General features: G+C 37.5%; 1 protein-coding gene and 1 long non-coding RNA gene across 3 annotated transcripts in view; both read left to right on the forward strand.

The window, feature by feature from the left end:
- antxr2a (ANTXR cell adhesion molecule 2a) overlaps positions 1-308 on the forward strand; it is a 238,778-nt gene extending 238,470 nt beyond the window's left edge. The window contains exon 16 of one of the 2 annotated variants that reach the window (XM_055161292.1): positions 1-307. This exon is cut by the window's left edge and continues 489 nt beyond it. The gene's annotated coding sequence lies outside the window, so the exon portion shown is untranslated. The other variant, XM_055161293.1, reaches the window with a different exon arrangement.
- Positions 309-1,679: 1,371 nt separating this feature from the next.
- Positions 1,680-2,559, forward strand: LOC129411288 (uncharacterized). The gene is made up of 2 exons (XR_008633248.1): positions 1,680-2,260; positions 2,298-2,559. It is a non-coding gene; the product is annotated as an uncharacterized LOC129411288 (long non-coding RNA).
- The last annotated feature ends 9,906 nt before the right edge of the window (positions 2,560-12,465 follow it).

Below are 12,465 nucleotides of genomic sequence, written 5' to 3' on the forward strand. Positions count from 1 at the left end.
AAATCTGGTTAATTTCCAAAAATATTTTTTTAGAATCTGCAAGAAAGAAAATCAGTTTTTGTAAATTTTTTTATATCATTTTATTTTTAACTCTGCTCCACCACACGCTTGCTTTATTTCAGAATTATGTCGAATCTGGTTTGTTTCTTGAAATATTCCCAGCAGATTTTAACATCGATACAACAGAACAAACAGGGAAAAAAATTAATAATAATAATATTTTTATCATTTTCATTTTCAATTTTACAATCTTCCATTTTGATCTTTGACCTCACCACTCATATTTTTTCTTTATTTACAAAAAAAAATGTACTTTTTTTTTTTTTTTTTTTTTTTTTTATTCCCAGCATGTTTTAGTGTCTCTATATATTTATTTATTTATTTGGGTTTTTTTTTTGGTTTTTTTTCCTGAATTCAACAAACATGTTTTCTTTATTTAAAAATTATATAAACTCTGATTCATTTCCAAAAATTATTCCCAACATATTTTGGTATTTGCTGAAAAAAAAAAAAAAAAATTCTACAAATCTCCATTTTGATTAATCTAATTTTGATGTATATTTAAAAATTCCAAAAAATCTGGTTAATAATTAATTTTATCTCTACAAACTTACATTTTAGCCTCTGTCACCGCACCACACACATTGCTTTATTTATTTAAAAATTCTATAAAATCTGGTTAATTCCCAAAAATGTTCCTTTTTTTATTTTTAGCATTTAAATTTTCTACTGGTCATACTTTAATTTTAGTCTCTTTCACCGCACCACATGCAGACATTGCTTATTTTATTTAAAAAATTAAGTCAAATCTGGTTCATTTCCAAAAAATCTTCTATCTTATTTTAGAATCAATAGAATAAAACAGTTTTCTTATTTTCACAAACTTTTATTCTGACCTCTTTGACTTCTTCTTAATCAAAAGCGTTGCCAGATCTGCTCGCTTAAAAGATCTTAAATATTCGGTGTATTTTTGAGCGTTGTGAGCGTTTTTTGTTTTTTTTTTCCCGGCAGCAGACGGACGCGCTCCAAAACCAAAATCCAGTGCAAATGTGAGGAGACAGCCCCGTGTGTTTGTGTGTGAATAATTCGAGCTTTTGGCGATTTGTACGAGTGCATCGTGTCCGAGGTTGTGGGTTAGATTCCGGGCGGAGAGAGTGTGAAGGCTCCGGGCTGGATCACTCACAAAACAGTGGATTGTCGTTTCGCTTCAACTTAATCTGGAGACTTTTACGTAATGGGATATTTGAGTTTTAAAAAGTGAAAAAAAAAAAAAAAAGACAAAAAATCTTTACTCCTATTAATAATACAAACAGTAAATAAAAACAAAAATGACATCCGTATTTATTTTTTTAATTTTTATTTTTTTTTTTACTTTTTGTATTTATTTTCAATTTTTATTATTATTATTTTACTTTATTAATTTTTTTACAGTCTATTTTTTGTATTGTCATTAATACATTAAAACATCTTTGACCTAAAATTAAGCCAAGGTATGATTTTATTTTTATTTTTTTTTATGTTGTTTTTATCCTTTTCAAAGAATTTTAAAATTACTCTTCTTTTAGTCTTTTTTATAGTTATTTATACATTTAAATTTTGCAATAAAATCCTAAGTCATGGTATGATATATATATTTTTTCCCCATCTTTTTTGAAAATTACCTTTTTTTTAATGTTTATGTTATAGTCATCAATACATTTAAACATTTTTGCACTAAAATTAAGCCATGGTATGATTTATTTTTAAAATGTTTTCAAAATGTACTTAAAAATTACCAAAAAAAAAAAAATTGCATATTTTTTGTATTTATTTTCGTTGTTTTTTTTTACTGTCTATTTTTATAGTCATTAGTAAATTTAAACATATTTTTGCACAGAATTTCTAAGACATGGTATGATTTTTTATTTTTTATTTTTTTTCTTTGTTATACAATTTTTTTATTATTTTTTTTTTTTTTACCAGACAAGTGAACTCACCCTGCAATAACCAAAATACACCATAACAAACAGGTTTTAAAGCACTTTTAAATTTGATCGAAATATTTTTCTGAAAGAAATGTGTCAAATGTAAAAGTGTTATATTTGCATGCTAGTGATTCAACACAAATGATCCAGGATGTTTTTAAGAACACAACAGTGAACAGAACTGTAAAAAAAAAAAAAAAAAAAAAAAAGTCAAAAAGAAAAAACAAGACACACTTAATCCCGGTATTTTCAAAACACAAGTGGCTGCAGTAGTAGTAGTAGTAGTAGTAGTAGTAGTAGTAGTAGTAGTAGTAGTAGTAGTAGTAGTAGTAGTATATACTTCTCAGGGTTGTCCGTTGTAGTACTATTGAACCTGCCTCTTTGCTGCACACATTGAATTTTTTATTTTTTTTTTCCATGTTCACGTGTTTTCCGTTGTAAATAATAATAATAATAATAAGTTGTGTAAAACTAATAATAATTTTTTTTTAAAAAGGAAATTAAACTTAGACAAACTTTACTGATCCTCAAGACAAAAGTATTTGGACACATTCGCTCACACCTCACGTTATAATATAATAAAACTAAACTAAACTGGTGTCAAATAAAACATAATTATATAAAATGTAAATGTACAAGTCACAATAAAATAGAAAATAATAAGAAATAAAATATAAAATCTGAGTTTTAAACGAGAAAATGAACTCGTGACTTTGGCGTAAACAGTAAAATCTGATTTTCATTGACTCCATACGTGTAGTTTTCGTGTCAGATTCAGGTGGTCGTGGATCCAGATGATAAAGCGTCACCATCATCATCGTCATCGTCAGTCGTCCTCGTCGATCTTTGTGAGCCGCAGTGACACGCGCGCACGTTAGCGTTAGTATTAGCGCCGCCCGTGGCTCCGCCCTCGTGTCTCGTCGCTCTCGGACATTCAGGGTTTTTTTTTCTGTGTCCGAGTTTTCAGGGCAGAGCTGTGATCACGTATCACCCCCCGTCACCCCCTCTCCCCACCCCCCCTCACTCCCCCCCCCCACCCCCCCGTGGTAACTGAACGCCCCCCAGACCCCCCCCCCCACCGGGCCTGTCGCGTCATACACTGCAAAAATATAACGTGAAAAAAGAATTCAACTTAACATTTAAATAACTCTAATACTTAAGAATTATTTATTTAACAATTTTAAGTTTGAACACAACACATAAAGTGTTTTTTTCTACTACTACTACTACTACTACTACTACTACTACTACTACTACTACTACTACTACTACTACAACAATGTTTGTCCCCATATGTAAGCATCTTTGTGTATCTTGAAATGCGTTATACAAGTGTACAACTACTACTACAAGTACTATTACTACTACTACAAGTACTACTACTACTACTATGACTACTATCACTTCTACTACTTTGAATAATACTATTACATCTACTACTACTACTACAACTACTATTACTACTACAGCTACTACTATTAGTACTACTACTACTCCTACAACAACTACTGCTACTGCTACTACTACTACTACTACTACTACTAGTACTACCACCACCATTACAGTTACTACCAGCATCTACATGTTTTTCTATAACTACTTTCCAGTACACGTTTACTACTTTTACTTTTCATAAACAGACAGAAGAAACACAACAAAGTTTGTGTTGACAGGAGACTGGTCACGTTTGTTTGGTCAAAAGTTTGGACTCACCTGCAAGCAGCAGCAGCAGCAGCAGTAGTAGTAGTAGTAGTAGTAGTAGTAGTAGAAGTAGAAGTAGATACTTACATAACACTTGTAGTGCTTTTTAAGATTCCCAAATTTACTGTACACAAACATAGAATAGTAGTTTTAGTAGTAGTAGTAGTGGTATTAGCAATAATACATCAAACTTTAAAGCACTTTTCAAGATACTCAAAGACTCTTTACATAAAGGACGAACAGAGAATAGTAGTAGTATGAGTAGTAGTAGTAATAATCGTAATCGTAGTAGTAGTAGTGACAATAACACATAACAGAATGATAGAGCAGAGTCTATTGTACTTGTGTCTTGTGTTGGTTTAGTATTTTTACAGTAGTAGTAGTAGTAGTAGTATTAGTGGCAGTAATAGTAGTAGTAGTATTAGTAGTAATATTAGCAGTAGTATTAGCAGTAGTATTAGTAGTAGTAGTAGTAGTAGATGTTTTACATGGGGGATAAGCGTACAATGGTAGAGCAGAGACTTTTGTCCTTGTGTCTCTTGCTGGTGCAGGATTTTTACAGTAGTAGTAGTAGTAGTAGTAGTAGTAGTAGCAGCAGCAGCAGTTGAGCAGGAGTAGTATTTGTAGTTGTAGTAGCACTAGTACTAGTAGTAGTAGTAGTAGTAGTAGTAGTAGCAGTTGTAGTAGTGACAACAACACAGAACAGAATGGTAGAACAGTCTATTGTCCTTGTGTGTGTTGTCTTTGCAGTACTTTGTCTGGTGTATTTTTACAGTAGTAGTAGTAGTAGTAGTAGTAGTAGCAGTAGTAGTAGTAGTAGTAGTAGTAGTGACAATAACAGAATGTTAGAGAAGAGTCTATTGTCCTTGTGTGTGTTGTCTTTGCAGTACTTTGTCTGGTGTTGTAGTATTTTTACAGTAGTAGTAGTAGTAGCAGTTGTAGTAGTAGCAGTAGTAGTAGTAGTGACAATAACAGAGTGGTAGAGCAGAGTCTATTGTCCTTGTGTCTTTGCAGTACTTTGTTGTGAGTGTAGTATTTTTACAGTGCCGTGTCGGTGAGTGTCCCCTGCTCCTCCTCAGATGGACGTGTCATGTAGATCTCGATGACAGGCTGGAGACGGCACCTCCGGCGTCGCCTCGCTCCCCCGAAAACACCACCACCGCCACCGCCAACGCCGCCACCGTAACCGCCGCCGCCGCCGCCGCCGCCATGTTTGAAGTTTGAAGTTTGATCAGGACTGGTGATTATCAGAGCGTTAGACTCCCCAGGACACGCACAGAGGACACAGAGGACACAGAGACACAGAGGACACAGAGGACACAGAGACACAGAGGACACAGAGGACACAGAGACACAGAGGACACAGAGACACAGAGACACAGAGGACACAGAGGACACAGAGACACAGAGACACAAGAGACACAGAGGACACAGAGGACACAGAGACACAGAGACACAGAGACACAGAGACACAGACACAGAGGACACAGACACAGAGGACACAGAGACACAGAGACACAGAGACACAGAGACACAGACACAGAGGACACAGAGGACACAGAGGACACAGAGACACAGAGACACAGAGACACAGAGACACAGAGGACACAGAGGACACAGAGGACACAGAGGACACAGAGGACACAGAGACACAGAGGACACAGAGACACACAGAGACACAGAGGACACAGAGGACACAGAGGACACAGAGACACAGAGGACACAGAGACACAGAGACACAGACACAGAGACACAGAGGACACAGAGGACACAGAGGACACAGAGACACAGAGACACAGAGACACAGAGACACAGAGACACAGAGAGAGACAGACACAGAGGACACAGAGACACAGAGACACAGAGACACAGAGACACAGAGGACACAGAGGACACAGAGGACACAGAGACACAGAGACACAGAGACACAGAGACACAGAGACACAGAGACACAGAGACACAGAGACACAGAGGACACAGAGACACAGACACAGAGGACACAGAGACACAGAGAGACACAGAGGACACAGAGACACAGAGACACAGAGACACAGAGACACAGAGACACAGAGAGACACAGAGACACAGAGACACAGACACAGAGACACAGAGACACAGAGACACAGAGGACACAGAGGACACAGAGACACAGAGACACAGAGGACACAGAGACACAGAGGACACAGAGACACAGAGACACAGAGACACAGAGACACAGAGACACAGAGACACAGACACAGAGACACAGAGACACAGAGGACACAGAGACACAGAGGACACAGAGGACACAGAGACACAGAGACACAGAGGACACAGAGGACACAGAGGACACAGAGGACACAGAGACACAGAGACACAGAGGACACAGAGGACACAGAGGACACAGAGGACACAGAGACACAGACACAGAGACACAGAGGACACAGAGAACACAGAGGACAGAGAACACAGAGAACACAGAGGACACAGAGACACAGAGACACAGAGAGACACAGAGGACACAGAGGACACAGAGACACAGAGGACACAGAGACACAGAGGACACAGAGACACAGAGGACACAGAGACACAGAGACACAGGACACAGAGACACAGAGACACAGAGACACAGAGACACAGAGGACACAGAGACACAGAGGACACAGAGGACACAGAGACACAGACACAGAGACACAGAGGACACAGAGACACAGAGACACAGAGGACACAGAGACACAGAGACACAGAGACACAGAGACACAGAGACACAGAGACACAGAGACACAGAGGACACAGAGGACACAGAGACACAGAGACACAGAGACACAGAGGACACAGAGACACAGAGACACAGAGACACAGAGACACAGAGGACACAGAGGACACAGAGGACACAGAGACACAGAGACACAGAGGACACAGAGACACAGAGGACACAGAGGACACAGAGGACACAGAGACACAGAGACACAGAGACACAGAGAGAGACACAGAGACACAGAGGACACAGAGACACAGAGGACACAGAGGACACAGAGGACACAGAGGACACAGAGACACAGAGACACAGAGACACAGAGACACAGAGACACAGAGACACAGAGGACACAGAGGACACAGAGACACAGAGGACACAGAGACACAGAGACACAGAGGACACAGAGACACAGAGACACAGAGACACAGAGGACACAGAGACACAGAGACACAGAGGACACAGAGACACAGAGACACAGAGACACAGAGACACAGAGACACAGAGACACAGAGACACAGAGACACACCACAGGGGACACAAGAAACTTACACATGCTTTGTTCCTCTCTGCAGTAAGAGGAGCAGTAGTAGTAGTAGTAGTATTTGTAGTAATACATAACACGTATAGCGCTTTTCATGACACCAAAAGACTCTCTACATAAGGAACAAACATAGTATGTGAGGTAGTTGTAGTAGTACTTGTAGTAGCAGCAGTAGTAGTAGTAGCAGCAGTAGTGTTAGTACTTGCAGTAGTTGTAGTAGTACTTGCAGTAGTTGTAGTTGCAGTAGTAGTAGTAGTTGTAATAGCAAAATTTGTATAGCACGTTTATTTCAAGATACTCAGGTCAACTTTACATAAGGGGAAAAACACAGGATAGTAGTAGTAGTAGTAGTAGTTGCAGTAGCAGTATTAGTGTATTAGTAGTAGTTGCAGTAGCAGTAGTAGTAATAATAATACATAACACATGTATAGCGCTTTTCAAAATACCCAAAGACACTTGACTTAAGTGACAAACAGGACTGTAGTTGTACTTGTAGTAGTAGTAGTAGTACACTTGTATAACTCAACTTTGTTGAAACACTGTTGTAGTAGTAGTTACAGTAGTAGCAGTAGTTGTAGTAGTAATAGTAGTAGCACGTAACACTTATGTAGTGCTTTTTAAGATACCTACAATGCTTTATATTAGGGATAAACATAGGACTGATGTACTAGTAGTTACAGTAGTAGTATTAGTAGTAGTAGTAGTAGTAGTACAAAATATCACTGCTCAGGTTGAACAGTGTTCACTTGTTTGTTGTAAAAAAAAAAATTGCATAAAACTTCCTTTAAACTTTTACTCTGCTTAACAAATAAAAAAAAACACACACACACATATATATATATATATATATATATTTCTTTTTTTTTAACAGAAATTTTACTTAGAATTATACAAGAAAGTTGCTGAATTTTTATTTTAAAATCAATTCGCCAAACCTAACACCATTTAATGTACTCATATTGCTAATTAGTTAAATCATAATAAAAAAAAAAAAAAACATAAATACATTAAAATATTATATATATGTAAAATATAACTTTACTAACATTTTAATATTTTTTTCATATTTTTGCATACTACAAAAAAACTACAAATTTTCCACCATTTTGATTTGAAATTTTTGCTTAATTATAAAACAGTTATTTTGATTAAATAGTCGAACTAAACGAGCGAAACTAATTTTTGTAGTTTTTTTCTTTTTCAATCTTAATATTCCACATGTCGGTGGGTCCCGGGCCGCGTGAGGTGTCGCTCCCTGCCCAGAGCGGCGCACCCTGTCCCCCTGTCACCCGCCGCCGCTCCCCGCTCCTCCGTCAAACTTTAATTAAAATGATTACATCCAACAGCCGGCGTCAGGGTGAAGCTTTGTGACAGTGACTGACCCAGTATCGGGCGAAAAAGAGGACACGCGCCCGTCCCGACGCCAGTCCCAGCGCCGGCCCCGTGCCCGCCGACGGCAAGAAGGGAAGCGGGAGTAGCAGCTCGACGGACGGATGAGTATTGTTCATTTTACGGACATTATCTGTACGTCGCCCCCGCCCAAAAATCAACCTTAAATATGCCAAAGATTTGACAGGCGTGACGGCCGCTGCCCGCGCCGCGCTAGTCCCGAAATGGTGGGACCCAAACAGTCGAGCCTAAAAGAGGGAGGGCGGCGGCGCTGAAGTATTGGCTTTGGCACGTGGACAAAAAAAATATATGTTGTGAATTTTTGACGGGAATTGTATCGTGCCCAAAAGTCAAGCTTAAATATTCGGAAAATTTGACAAGCGTGATGCCCGCTGGTCCCGAAATGGTGGGACCCAAACAGACGAGCCCCGAAAAAGAAACGGAGGAGGATTTGATTTGACACATGGACAAAAAACTGATTTTGGTTTGACACATGGACAAAAAAAAACATATACAGTATATATTGTTTTTTTTTTTTTTTGTCTGTTTTTTTTTTAGTTATGCCCTAAAATCTAGTTCAAATATTTGACAGGCGTGACGGCCGCTCCCGACACCACACTGGTCCCAAAATGGTGGAACCCAAACAGGCGAGTCCAAAAAGAGAAAAGGGTGGAGTTGTAAAGTGATTTGATTTAACATGTGGACAAAAAAACATTTATACTGGATTTTTTTTTTTTATTTTTTATTTTTTTTTTTTATTTTCTTAACGAAAATTATGTTATGTCCAAAAATCTAGTTTAAATATTCGGAAAATTTAACAAGTGTGACGACCACAACACTGGTCCCAAAATACCAGGACCCAAACTGGCGAGCCCAAAAAAGTGAGGGGGGAGTTGCAAAGTATTTGATTTGACTCGTGAACAGAGAATATATGTTTTGGAAATTTTATTGTGCCCAAAAATCAAGTGTCAATATTTGAAAAATTTGACGAGAATGATGGCAACAGTTGACATGACGCTGGTCGTAAAAAGGTGGGACCCAAACAGGCGAGTCCAAAAAAAAGGAAAGGGAGGGTGAGGTTGCAACGTGTTCAGTTTGACACATGGACAAAAAAGACAAAATAAAACATGTACACTGTGAATTTTTGATGGGAATTATACTGTGCCCAAAAATCTCGCTCAAATACTCTGAAATTTTGACAAATATGATGAGCACTACCGACATGATGCTGGTTTTAAAATCGTGGGACCTAAACTGGCAAGTCCCAGAAAAGAAAGGGAGGGTGGGGTGGCAAAGTATTTGATTGGACAAAAAAAAAAAAAAAAAAACATATATTGCAATTTTTATCTATATATTTATTTTTTTTACAAAAATTATGTTATGTCCAAAAATCTAGTTTAAATATTCTGACAATTTGTGACGATCACCACCGACACCACACTGGTCCCAAAAAAAGGTGGGACTAAAACTGGCAAGTCCAAAAAAAGTGAGGGTGGAGATGCAAAGTGTTCGATTTGACATGCGGGCAAAGAATATATGTTTTGGAAATTTTATTGTGCCCAACAATCAAGTGTCAATATTTGAAAAATTTGACGAGAAGGATGACGACAGTTGGCAGGAAGCTGGTCGTAAAAAGGTGGGACCCAAACAGGCGAGTCCAAAAAAGGAGGAGGGAGTTGCAAAGTATTTGATTTGACTCATGAACAAAGAATATATGTTTTGGAAATTTTATTGTGCCCAAAAATCAAGCGCCAGTATTTGAAAAATTTGACGAGAATGATGCGACAACGGACATGACGCTGGTCTTAAAATGGTGGGACTAAAACAGGCGAGTCCAAAAAAAGGAAAGGGAGGGTGGGGTTGCAATGTGTTACGTTTGACACATGGAAAAAAAACAAAAAAAACATATATATTGTGAATTTTTGACAGGAATTATATTGTGCCCAAAAATCACACTTAAATATTCAAAAAAATTTGACAAATGTGATGGTTACTATGGACATGACTGGTTTTAAAATTGTGGGACCCAAACTGGCAAACCCCAAAAAAGATGAGGTTGGGGTGTCAAAGTTGACACATGGACAAAAAAAACATATATTGCAATTTCTTTTCTTTCTTTTTTTAAATGAAAATTTCATTATGTCCAAAAATCTAGTTTAAATATTTGGAAAATTTGTGAAGCGTGATGGTCGTTACCAACATGACACTGGTCTTAAAAAGGTGGGACTAAACCAGGCAAGTCCAAAAATGAGGAGGGTGGAGTTTGCAAAGTATTTGATTTGACACATGAACAAAAAAACATATATATATTGTGAATTTTTGACGGGAATTATATTGTGCACAGAAATCAAGCTTAAGTATTTTTTTTAAATCACAACTTTGATGGCTACAATGGACATGACCTTGGTCTTAAAATGGTGCAACCCAAACTGGTGAGATAAAAAAAAAAATAGGAGGGTCAGTTTATATACTATTCGATTTGACATGAGGACAAAAAATGTATATACATTTAGTAAATTTCTATACTATACCAAGAAAATCGAGCTTCAAAATTTGGAAAATTTGACAAGCGTGACGCTGACAACGGACAAAATGGTGGAACCAAAACACCAAAACAGTGGAGCCCAAAAAGGAGGAGGGAGTTGCAAAATATTTTATTTGACATGTGAACAAAGAATATATATTTTGGAAATTTTATTGTGCCCAAAAATCAAGTGTCAATATTTGAAAAATTTGACGAGAATGATGCGACAACGGACATGACGCTGGTCTTAAAATGGTGGGACTAAAACAGGCGAGTCCAAAAAAAGGAAAGGGAGGGTGACGTTGCAACGTGTTCAGTTTGACACATGGAAAAAAAAACCATATATATATTGTGAATTTTTGACAGGAATTATATTGTGTAAATTTCTATACTATACCAAGAAAATCAAGCTTCAAAATTTGGAAAATTTGACAAGTGTGACGCTGACAACGGACAAAATGGTGGAACCAAAACACCAAAATGGTGGAGCCCAAAAATAGAGGGTGAAGTTGTTAGCAATTTGGACAATGGACAAAAATGTTTATATATCGCAAATTTTTATATTGTACCAAAAAAAAAAATCAACCTTAAATATTCATAAAATTCTGATGCAAGTCTGCTGCAATGCTTCACTGATATTACAAACCATGAAAAAAAATAAAATAAAGAAATAAAAAAAAAAAGAAATATATACTTTGAATTTTTTGTATTGGATTACAATTTTCACTTGTTGCTCAAACTTTTTCAGAACTTCTGCTGTCACCGATTTTTATTTATTTTTGCACATTATATTTCATGAAGAAAGAAAAATAGAAGAAAAAGGAGAGGAGAGAAGAAAGAGAAGGAGGCGGAGAGAGGGAGGGGAGGAGAGAGAGCGAAGGGGGAGAAGGAGAGAGGAGAAAGAAGGAGGGGAGAGAGAGAGAAAGAGGAGGAGGAGAGAAGAAAAAGAGACAGGAGAAAAAGAAGAAGAAAAAGAAGAGGAGAGACGGGACGGAGAGAAAGTGGTAGAGGAGAGAGAGAGAAGAGAGAGAAACGAGAGAGAGGAGAAGAAAAAGGAAAGGAGAGACGCAGAGAAGAGAGAGAGTAAATAAGGAAAGACACACCCCTCTCTTCTTCTCTCTCTTCGTTCATCCTTTGCTCCACAGCGGCTCTTTAAACGTGCTCACGCTCTGCTCTTCTGTTCACTTCTTCTCGTTCTTCTGCAGGTGGTTCAGACAGGTGCAGGAGGCAGGTGCAGGAGCAGGTGCAGGAGGCAGGTGCAGGAGGCAGGTGCAGGAGGCAGGTGCAAAGTGCCTAGAATTCAAAATGTGAACTGTTTTTAAAATATATATTAAGTCGCCGTCTTCCAGTTCAAGATTCGATTCAGGATTTAAGAATGTCCTTTTTTTCCATTTGTGCACAAACGTTTCCTGAAATTTTACTGGAAAAAAAGAAAAGTAAAATAAGAAATTAAAATTATAAAATACTGCACATTTACAATATTAATTATTTTCTGATCTAATAAAACAATAAATGCTGTTTCGGAAAAATTTTAAAGCAAATAATTTTATAAGCCAACTTGATTCATTTTGTCTTTTTTTTTTTTTATTGTTTTTTTTTATATATATAA

Source organism: Boleophthalmus pectinirostris, unplaced genomic scaffold (genome assembly GCF_026225935.1).
Source record: "Boleophthalmus pectinirostris isolate CB_2022bp ecotype Guang Dong unplaced genomic scaffold, ASM2622593v1 HiC_scaffold_4, whole genome shotgun sequence".
In the NCBI taxonomy this organism is placed as follows: domain Eukaryota; kingdom Metazoa; phylum Chordata; class Actinopteri; order Gobiiformes; family Gobiidae; genus Boleophthalmus; species Boleophthalmus pectinirostris.